Source organism: Cydia amplana, chromosome 7 (assembly GCF_948474715.1).
Source record: "Cydia amplana chromosome 7, ilCydAmpl1.1, whole genome shotgun sequence".
Taxonomy (NCBI): Eukaryota; Metazoa; Arthropoda; class Insecta; order Lepidoptera; family Tortricidae; genus Cydia; species Cydia amplana.
In genome coordinates, this window is record NC_086075.1 from 18,088,884 (window position 1) to 18,101,333 (window position 12,450).

Below are 12,450 nucleotides of genomic sequence, written 5' to 3' on the forward strand. Positions count from 1 at the left end.
CCTTCTATTATTTTGTTACTCATAAAAACCAAAATGCTTAAGAGCGGGTTTTTTATAAATTTGTCATGGTAGAGTTAGGAAACGCAAAAACCTCGCTGGTTTTTAACGCGAACGATGACCTCAATTTGCATTAAACAATTGGTGATACCAGTAACTAAATGGTGTAGGTCCGTTATCAGTGAAGTAAATTATAGGTACAAAGTGTACAAACAACAACACTATTAACTGTCCATCGGTGGACCTTATGCCTTTTGTAATAAGGTTTACGAACTGTCAGTTAACAGTGTGAGCGTTGGTACTGCCATTTGTATGCAAAAACGATAGCCGGTGCCATGCTGCCATCCGGTGCACAGTCGAGCGGCGAAATGTAATTGACATGAAAGACATACCATGGAAAAAGAATAAACACGCTACTTATAAATAGAATATTCAGCATATTTTCTGATGGCTTTTGTTTTACATGCCAGCAATACACACGGCCGTATTCCTCCAAATGTTCTTGTTGCATCTCTCTGCTTAATTTGACAACTAAAATGACTCAGCCACATTACGTGAGCCAGGGACCGAAAAACTCGTTCGTTGGCCTCAAAAGCTAATTATTCAAAAAATCTTAAGTAGGTATAGCCTGACCAGTAATATATGATAATTGTCAAGAGGGCGCTGTTATTCTCATGTATAGGGTGACAATTCAGTGTAGTATGAAAAAATTAGTTCCAGTGAAATTCCGCAACATGGCGCACCCTCAATAGATCCTGGTTCACCTATACCTATTTGTCGTTTCTTTGATTTTACATCGGATTCACTTAATCTTATGAGTTAAAACTTAAAAAAGTTAAAAACAAATTGCATGCATACAAACATGCCTACAATCATACATACACACGATAAATAAGACAGATGAAAGTCATGTTAAGAAAAGAGTTATAAATAGGAAGAAGAAAGAAATGAAAGAAGATATTAAGCAGCAGTAGGTATAATAAATAATAGTAATAGTGAATATAAATGTATAAACAGATGAGTATATAGTTGATACTGGTTTAAGTGCAATGTCATATTTCTATCATCCTTATTAAACTATAAAAATTGTTGCCATAAATGTTGCATTGTATAGGTACGTATAGTACATATGTAAGCGATCAGAACTTCGGTATAATATTTTTAACTTGTGTATACTTCACAACCAACCTGCATTGCTAGAAGTAGCGGTGGTTTATTCCCTGATCCCTATAAGACAGGTTTACCTAGTTTAGGGCTCAGGACACTATTCCTAGGCTGTCTAACAATAGAATACTTACTCCTAAAAATGTAATACCCTTCTACTATGTAATAAGCTGCATTTTTGATGCCCAAATAAATCATTTTTCATTTTCATTTTCATAATCAATGGACGGTGAGACGAGACCATAAACGAGTAATCGTAATCTCGCCGATTTTGTCCTTTACATAGTGTTTACATATGTACATCATTACGAAATCGACTTTGTTACGTCCTTACGTCATCAGACCGGCAATGCACTTGCACCCCCTCTGGTGTAACAAGCGTCCATGGGCGACGGTAAATGCTTACCGTCACGCGATTCGTCTGTTCGTTTGCCTCCTATACCAATTACTTATATCATTAAAAAAAACCGTCTGCAATTATTGAAAAGCAAATGGCAAAAAGGCATTGAAAAGAGACTACAAGTAAAAATATAAGCCTTCCTTTCGCTAGTCGGGTAAAAACAAAACAAAGTACATATTAGTCACAAAGTAGAAATGCAGTAGGTACATATTCACAGGATGTATTCCCGGGTGATGGCTGTTTATTCCGTATCGACATCACACCACACTCCGACGCATTTGCATGAAACATTGTGCAGGTATAGGTCATGTCAGGACCATTCAGAGCTTGCTACTAAGTTGCTTTTTATTAAATTGTTAAGTTTTTTTAATTATTATTTTATGTATTTTAGTTGGGTACATAATTACATATAGCCGGTCAACGAGCAGTTGAAAAAGGCGCAAAATTCAAATTTTCAATGGGACGATTACCATTCGCGCCAATTTTTTTTTTATTGCTTTTTTCTACTGATGAAAATGAATGGCTTGACAGACTATAGGTAGAATCTGGCTACTGAAATATTACACTTTAGCGGGTAATTCAAAAAATCTTGGGCTGGTCACACTTAGTGTAGTAGGAATTATATATAGTTTTGATACTAGAAAATATTTTTGATTTTCTGTGCACACGTAAGGTACTTACTTACCTAAGGAAATAAGTTAAATATACGTTAACGTGCACTCAGTCAGCTCACATAATTTCTACCACTATGTAAAGTACAGTCAACGATAAACACATATGTTTACAGTTTCTCACCATATACCATTGTAACAAGCAGGGACCGGAACCGGTTACCTTAACCGGGGTTTTTCATAGGGTTATTTTAGAAGTGGTTATAAAAACCCCTACCATAACGGTAACCGTCTGATAAGGTAACACTTTGATTCGGTAACCGTATCAGATCGAGTTAACCCCTGTTACCGGTAACCGAAATAAAAACCCAGTCGATTCTGTTACCTCATAATAAGGTTTTGAACCAGTTCAAACGATTGTAATCTTTACGCAGACTTAAATTCAACTTATTATTGAATAACCGTGGTTGGCATGGGCGGTCTATGAAGCCTCCAGCACAAACAAGTTTTTTTTCCGGTAACTTCGCTTATTGTCAATTCAAACAATATTGCACTTTGAGTCCTTAAGCTAAAGTTGAAAACATAAGTGAGCGATTACAGTATTATTTTGGAGCGACAGCCGCAGGCAGCGTGGTTATTCCTTTGTTTATCTTTATACCTGTGTGTTCCTATTGTTGTGTTTCGGAGCAATTCTAGTTTAGAAATGTTTAGAAAAGGGGTTGCAAGTAAACAACATCCTATCCTAGTAATATCTGCTATTATTTACATAGTTATATTTTATGCTACTTAGATTATTATTTTTATTTTCGGGTTCACACTTGGTATGTACCTACAGATTAAAGACTGATTTAAAGAAAAAATTTTACCTAACTAGTAATTTTACTGGTACCTAGTTAGGTATAATTTATCTTTAGATTCCAGAGAATAGAGATAGAGTGATTAAAAAAAATCACTTTGTGATAAAGATACATGCGCTAGTGGATTGTGGTAGATATTTTACCATTGTTAACAAATGACATATGTACTAGTTATTACGAGCTTATTTTATAATAAGCAATTAAAGTCTATTCTTTATCCGGTAGACTAAAATGACATTTCACAGTATGAAATGAAATGACACATGATGTTCATTCATACTATGAAATGTCATTTTAGTCTACCGAATAAAAAAATAGACTTTAGTTTAAAATGTTTTCATATGCGGTGAGTTTGTATGAGCTAAAAGCCGTAATTTACCTTGTACCGCTTAATGCAGCGATCAGAAAATATATATCTATAGCAGTGATAAATAAACTTATTTTAATACTTCAAATCTTTCATTAATACCAGAATTCATTATATTTATTGGGTATCTATAACATTGCTAGGTGAAATAGTTTTGTTTAAATTAAATAGATACATACATACTTAGTAAGCAGTGTTGGTCATTCAAGAATAAAATCATTATTTAAATAAGAATTCCTAAGAATAAAATCATGTTGATTTTATTCCCGTCAAAATTATTTAAATAAATTTGATCGGAAATAATTAGTATGTGAAAAAATTGAATAAGAATAATTCTTAATCAAATAAATGTAATCCCATCAAAAACATTACATGTAAAAAGGTGCAAGTCTCGCAACGCTTTTACTACAAAAAAGTTTTGAGATGTAATGTGAAACCAAGTCGGTTATTTTAATCAGTGCCAGGGGGTGTTAAAACCGTATCAATAAGATATCTTTAATTTGTAATACGTATAATGACTTGGCCATCGCACGGCTGCATAATGGCAAAAGGATCATCGTCACCTATTAAAAATAATTCTAATTGAACATAACGCTAGCGCTAATTGCAGTTTGAGCATTACACATATTTACGAGTACGGTACGAGTAAAGCATTATGTGCGATTGCCAAGTCATTATATGTATTACAAATTAAAGATATCTTATTGATACGGTTTTAATACCCCCTGGCACTGATTGAAATAACCGACTTGGTTTCACATTACATCTCAAAACTTTTTTGTAGTAAAAGCGTTGCGTGACTTGCACCTTTTTACATGTAATGTTTTTTTAAGGGATCTCATCTCTTTTTGTAGGCAGTCCTTCTTTTCGGGTACTCATACCCATACTATGTATACACATATCATAACTAAATATATCTTCATTTATGAACTGCAACAGTAAATTTGTAATATCATATATTTATATGGGATTACAAACTTACTTATGCAGTTCTTAGATCTTTAAAACGTGAGTGATATTGCAATATTTTTAGGTGTACCCTTTATGTTGCCATTAAACCCTAACTCTGTACCAAATTTCAGCTCTCTGAGTTTATGGGAAGTACTAGTTCTATTCTGATGATCATGAGTGAATGAGTGTCATAAATGCGAAACTTTGCTTTCGCTTAACTTCGGAACTAAATGACCTACAGACTTGAAATTGGATTTTAAGTATGTGATTATAGCTTACTGGATGACGAAAATTTCTGCGTTCTGGTCTTATCCAGAGGTTCTCAAATAGGGGCCTGAAAATGCGGCGAAATGGTTCCAGTAAAGGATGGTACGGCAGTGTTTGCTTCGCGCTCGACTTGGCGGGGGCACTGCCGTGCCCCAAGATCATGATTTTATATTCTAAATAATATTCCTAGATTAAACATGCAGTCTGGGTGCCGTATAGGCGTTACGTATAGATAGAAGTAAATTAGACAAGAAACTACTATGTTTCTTGTCTAATTTATACCTGATTTTATGCAATAAAATCTTACAAATTTAATTTACTGCCGCATAGTCTTGGTATTGGACGATACCCGTATTTCTTTTAATGTGATCTAAATCATCAGGTACAATTCAGCTGCTATGAATAAAAAAAACCGGCCATGTGCGAGTCTGACTAGCGCAGGAAGGGTTCCGCACCATTACGCAAAAACCAACAAAAAAATAACGTTTGTTGTATGGGAGCCCCACTTAGATATTTATTATATGCTGTTTTTAGTATTTGTTGTAATAGCAACAATAGAAATTCATTATTTGTGAAAATTTCAACTGCCTAGCTATCATGGTTCATGAGATACAGCCTGGTGACAGACAGATGGACAGCGGAGTCTTAGTAATAGGGTCCCGTTTATACCCTTTGGGTACGGAACCCTAAGAAAGATGTTTTTAAAGGTAGGATAAGGAATGGCTCGATATGGTGTATTCCTATTTCTCCCCGCCGGGCACAGATGGGAATAGGCGCTTCATTTAAATCATTCCCATATGTCCCCGCCTCATGTATCGCGGCGGTCACGTTGGGCAGGAACAAATGGGGAAAATACTCATGTTTATTTTCTGTTTTCGAATTATGTTTAGTATGTGGTTTCAGTGTCCGAGTTACTACCAAGACTTATGGTGTTTTTAAAAGTTCTTCTGATATTTAAAATTTGCATTTATTATTTAGACGGAAATTAACAGATATTAATATCGTTTCACACAACGCTTGCCGCACGTGTTTAGCAAATGCTGACAAAGAATTCACCACGCCACGACTTAATCCTATTGTTATTACCAATGAGTAATAAATGACGGTCTCAAGTGGAAAAACGCCTGCAACTTTCTGCAAATCTAGTGATAAGCGTAGGACTCTTTTCTTACCTGCAGTAATTTACTATCTCATTCACTTTCCGTAGGTGTGAAAGAGATAGCACACGTATGACCTCAAGGCTGATAGGAATCATAAACAAAATACATACATACTTAATACGCAAAGAAATATACATTGAACCATCATAATTATAATTTCGCAGTTTACTTTATACGAGGGGTGTTCAAAATATTCTCGGTATGAGAATGAAAACAAACAAGTACGAAAAGTTTGATATTTTTATTTCTCAATATACTCCCCCCCTATGTTCATACACTTAAAAGATCGATCAATTATTTTTTTTAATCCCTCGTAAAAATATTTTTTATCTTTCGTGTAAAAATGCTCCTCCACTGCCGCCTTCAATGCTTCATCGTCAGAAAATTTATTTCCACGCAGATCCTTTTTAAGATTGGGGAGCAAAAAGAAGTCGCTGAGGGCTAAGTCCGGACTATACGGTGGGTGAGTAACAGTTTTAAACCCACATTCAACAATAGCTGCCTTGGCAATATGAGCAGTATGGACGGGGGCGTTGTCATGCAGAAGCAGAATACCTTTGGTTAACTTTCCTCGCCTCTTTTCTTTAATTACATCCTTTAATTGACGTAGAATGTTAGCGTAGTACTGTCCTGTGATATTTACACCTTTTTCTTTATAATCGATTAGTAATACTCCTTCACAATCCCAAAATATCGTGGCCATGACCTTGCCAGCTGAAGGGATGACCTTGAACTTCTTGGGATGAGCTGAACCCTTAATGTGCCACTGCATGGACTCTTGTTTACTCTCTGGGTCATAATGATGAACCCAGGTTTCATCTCCAGTAACTATTCTTTGCAGCACCTCATCAGGATTATCACCGCACAGGTCAATAAAATCGGAACAACAAGCTACACGCATGTCTTTTTGAAGCCGAGTCAGCATTCGCGGAACCCATCTTGCACTTACTTTTGACATATTAAGATGGTCATGTATAATATCATGTACGGTACCAATAGAGAGATTGGTTACTTGTGCTATAGATTTTACCTTCACTCGACCATCTTCCAATATAAGTTTTTCCACTTTATCAATATTTTCTTGTGAAGTAGCTACTACAGGCCGGCCAGGTCTAGGGTCATCTTCAATACTCTCCCTTCCGCGTTTAAACTCGCTTGACCACTTTTGAATGGTAGATAAAGAAGGAGCAGACTCACGGTAAACACAATCCATTTCCTCTTTTATGGTTTTTTGATTTTTACCCTGTTTTGTCAAGAATTTTATCACGCATCGATGTTCTAATTTAGTTAACATTGTCAATTCGCACATGATATTCATGTTTGTTCAGCAATTGCAGAAAAACAAAAGACCATCTCGGTTCGAATTATACTTTTTTTTAATGTCAATGAATAAACCTTAGCGGCCAGTAACGAAAGAAATTTTAGAAGAGGTCGTAAGATATCAATACCGAGAATATTTTGAACGCCCCTCGTATGTAGCTTCATTATAAAATTATCATCACCGTTTCGAAGACTTCAAAAAATGTACCTATCTATCACAATAAAATCTTTTACGCTAAAAAAAAATTCAAATCAATCCGACCATTGAAAAGAGGGGTGAAATTGAAGTGGATTATGTATTGTATATTTAAACACGTATCATCGTTGTTTCTTATTTATTAATAAAGAATACATGTTTTTGGTGCAAATCTAAATAGAAAAGTCACACTCTTTTAATATGTCAATGTTTTAAATGTATAAAATCAATATAACTAAACGGAGAAGGTTTTAATACCGAACATTCATTTTACTATCTATCTATAGTTAACATTCTAATTGAATAAAACGTTATTTAGAATAATCCTACACCTGGAATAAATATTCCGTTTTTTATTTTTCATTTAATAAAATAAAAGTGACATGATTTATTCACTTTTATTTTATTCTAAAATAACGAGTGTAAGAATTATTCTTATTCAAATCGATTGGAATAAGAATAAAATGTATGTTCTTATTCTTCTTCTTATTCAAGTTATTTTTAGTCCAACTCTGAGACTTGAGACTTAGTATGCTTTTTACATTCCAACAAAACTTTCTTCTCCAATTCACGGGATTTTTTTAAACCCGAAAGAGTAAAAGGAATTAAGTAGTAATGTATGTAGTATAAAAATGCAAGCTATATCAATATAAGCCAGAAACCCAGAACGCCTGAATTAAAACTTGGGAACATTTAACTATATGTATACCTAAAGGAAAATACGTCAGGTCTTCTAAATGTTTAATAGAGTAAAAAAAAATGTTTAACAATAAAATTAAATAAATAAATGCTTATGACAAAAATTAATGAACAATGGTTAGGTTATGTTTAATAAACAAAATTAATAAAATTAAAAAAATAAATAAAATAAATAAAATAAATAAAATAAATAAAATAAATAAAATAAATAAAATAAATAAAATAAATAAAATAAATAAAGTAAATAAAGTAAATAAAGTAAATAAAGTAAATAAAGTAAATAAAGTAAATAAAGTAAATAAAGTAAATAAAGTAAATAAAGTAAATAAAGTAAATAAAGTAAATAAAGTAAATAAAGTAAATAAAGTAAATAAAGTAAATAAAGTAAATAAAGTAAATAAAGTAAATAAAATAAATAAAATAAATAAAATAAATAAAGTAAATAAACTAAAATTAATATAATAAATACAATATATACAATAAATACAATAAATAAAATTAATAAAATTAACAAAATTAATAACAAATAAAATAAATGAAATAAGTAAAATAAACAAAATAAAAAAATAAACAAAATATGTAAAATAAACAAAAACATTAAAATAAGCAAAATTAAGAAAATTGACAAAAATAACAAAATAAACTATTATAAAATATGTAGTTAATTTATTATTAACAATTTTTCTTAGTATTTGACTGACGGCACATCACTAAATACGAATGTAGCAAACCAATAAGCAACCGATAATAAAGGTTACCATAACTGAATAAAAACCGGTTAAAAACCCCTAACAAAAACCCTAACGCGATGGGGTTTTGAGATTAACTCGGTTAACGGTTAAGGTTACCGTTTCAATAAGCTTACCGTTACAATCAGGTAACAGTATGATAGGGTTACCGAATGATAAGGTAACCGAATTGATTGGGTTACCGAATGGATAGGATTAAGCGTAAAGAGGGGTTTTCCGGTCCTTGGTAACAAGGCGAAAAATGAAATGTAGTGTAAATAAGACCTAGCTCGATAATATCGTAATATTAATCCATCACCAAAAAATTTACATAAGTAGGTACTATAAAGTATACATAGAGTAGTGTATATATAAAGTAGTTAAACAGACATTTCGATAAGATTACTACTGCGGTCTAGAGGTTATCCGTCCTGATTCACAATCCGTATGGCCAAGTATGGCGCACCTAAACTTTGTTAGTTTAATATACAAGATAAAAACAACTTATGTTATGAGTGTTATGACTACGAGTTTAAATACACGGTCTAATAAGTACTTATTTTCTTAAAGATATCTATTAGGAGTATTAGGTACCTAAATTAACATTAGTCTTTAATGGATGAGTCAAGATTCCTTATAACCAAAAAAATCTAGTTACAGTTATAAAACTCATACATACTCATACTCAGTAAAATACAGTTACCTATGTAAGAGTATTTTAATGAGTCAACATGAACTTTATGATTAAATTATGTTTAAGCTAGTTTTACTGTTTATCTCACTGTTAGTGCTTGAAAATGGAGACCTAGATTCTCCGAAACATGTCGCGCGAGTAACTTAAAATACTAGGTTAATGTTAGTATGACTCACGACAGTTTAAATTCGTATAAATTAAGTATACAAAAATCATAAACCTATTTCCGGACATTACCCCTCTCATGCGTGGCTCGACACCTAGTGATGAATTTATTATATCGGCGCCTTACTTCACCTCGCAGTCATCTATTTCTACAATCTTTAAGACCTTTGATACCTCACAACGGCAGACGGTTACACTTGGCGGCCTAACCAAGGCGACAACCGCTTGCGCTTCGCCATCGAATCGCTTTGAGTCTATCACATCCATATTAGTGTGGCAGTGACAGTTGCGTTTCGTTCGCTACTAGGGTTTGAGATCCGGATATCCGGATATCCTAAATATCCGGATATCCGTCAAATCTAAGATCCGGATCCAACGTCTCATAGGATCCGGATATTTCGGATCTCACGGATCCGTTAAATATTGCATTGGTCGCGTTATTGGTACGCGATAACGTCATAAAATAAATACAAATATTGCTTAAACTAAACAGTAGTAACAGTAACAGTCTTAAAACGAGCTACCTGCATGCCTCCTGACTGGAATAAGGGTAAATATTTGTATGTTTTAAAGTAATTGTTATCAGGTTTTCGCTCAGTCGCCTTTGGGTCGTCTACCTGGAACATCATTAGTGCTTGTGCGTGTTGTTATCAGTGACTTTTTTGTGTTATCGTGTCGGTTCCCAGTCTTCTGTTAACATAAATAACATGTGCTTGATGTGCTGCTGAGTAACTAATATTGATATTTTTTTCTCGTTATTAAGAAGCTGTAGCCCAAATTTCTTAATTTCCCGAAACTTTTGTAGTAATTTTACATTATTTTGCAGTAATTAACTGGATTTATATATACCTATAATGGAAGATTGTTGTAATGGGGACTGAATAAATGAGTTAGATACTTTTTCTAAGCCATTTTTCTCAGTCGAACGACTGAAGGTACCTATAGCTATTTTACCATGGTAAAGGAAGTACGTTTTTTAATAGTATAAATTATATCACACCACACCGGTATAAAATAATAAAAGTACATAAATGTAACTTTTTCTCCATTTTCTATTTTCTGAGCTTATAATGGCAAATTTAAGAAAAAACGCCGAAGTTAAAGCGGTGTTTTTAGGCACCTTTAGAATTAATTCTTCTGAGCAGATATACAGAAATAAATTTGCTTTAATTACTTCATTTTTGGCGTTTTCGGTTACAAATCGACTACGGCCTCCTAAAAAAAATGCATAATATTATTAATAGGAATACCTAATTAAGACTACACTGAATATCTTATTATGCATATTTATATCGTTTTGAGATAATAATAATAATTTTAATAATTGTAATTAACTAAAATATTAACATTTTACATTTTACTAGCTGTTCCTTGTATGTAAGTTGTAAATTTCGTCCCCTTTCTTGATACAGATCCGTATTATCCGAATTATCCGGATATCCGGATCCGTCAAATTTTAATATTCGAAATATCCGGATCCGAAAAATTGACGGATCTTGCAAACCCTATTCGCTACGTATTGTTAGCGATTGGCATGTTGACGGGGCCTGATGACGTAAACACAGTTTATTTTCGTAATGATGCACGTAAAGGATAAAATCGGCGTGATTACTTACTCGTACTTACTACCTAAGAGTCGCATGTATTATATTAGGTACCATGCTGACGCTTGTTGCTTGACGTATTGTCAACGGGAAAAACTTGGGAAATCACTGGCTAGCTTCAGTAGGCACTTGAGACTGAAAAGTATGACTAACTTTAGAAATGACGCTGGCAACACTTTTGACGTGATAACGTCTTATAAATCGATGAACACCGGTAGCATGCACGAAAGTGTCACGTTGTGGACAGATATCCATGGTAACGTTGTGGACAGATCTCCATGGTACGGCCTCCTATGGCCTTTGTACTAATGACGAATGTTATTTTTCCTGTTTTGTTCTGATTTTTGTACAATAAAGTGTTTTACTACTACTACTACTACTTTTTAACAAGCTTTTATTAGGTCGACCTGGGGCCCATTTCTCGAACGATATTAGTCTAATATTATGAGTGTGTTGTCATGGCAACCTATACGATTTGACAGTTCGTGGACTAATAATATTAGTCTAATATCGTTCGAGAAATGGGCCCCTGTATGTAACTATGTAATGGAATCTAAGGTAACTAATTTAACCATCTTCCAAGGATCGTAGCGTCATGAAAATTGGCAGCTGTATGTAGTTCTGATGACAATACAATAATATGGTACTATCGAACTGATCTGATGATGGAGACAGGAGGTGGCCATAGGAACTCTGTGATGAAACAACGCAACCTAATTGTGTTAGGGGTTTTTAGAATTGTCTCGATGAGCATTAGTTGTCTGTCGTAAGAAAAGTACAGTCAGCGATAAAAGCTTGTACCAAAACTTAAATTTTTGCCAAAAACTTATGTATCGCTGTGTCCACCTACCTATCAGTGACAGAGCATCCATAAAACTTGATTTCCATCGGCTTGCTTACTTTTGCTCCTGCTTCCCTATATACCTACGAATATTTTTGACAATAGGTAGGTTCTATTTTTTTATGTGATAGTCGGCAAACGAGCAGACGCAGACGAGACGCCTGATGGGAAGCGGTCATCGTCGCCCATGGACATAAGCAACATCACAGGAGCCACTTAAGCGTTGCCGACCCTTGAGAACCCTAAATACCCGCCTCTTGAAGAATCCCCTGTTGTAGTGCAAAGGACATACCTCAGGAGGCAACTCATTCCACATTCTGCACGTTCTAGGAAGAAACGAGCGAGATACCCGCTTATTCTTGGCTTGCTTGCTTGCTTGGTGTAATTTTCTATTCATAATATTAATATCTTTCTTATTTCTATGGTTAT

General features: G+C 34.0%; 1 protein-coding gene across 2 annotated transcripts in view; it reads left to right on the forward strand.

The window, feature by feature from the left end:
* Nucleotides 1–12,450, forward strand: part of LOC134649570 (protein GDAP2 homolog) — a 121,487-nt gene that overhangs the window by 16,734 nt on the left and 92,303 nt on the right. The window lies entirely within an intron of this gene.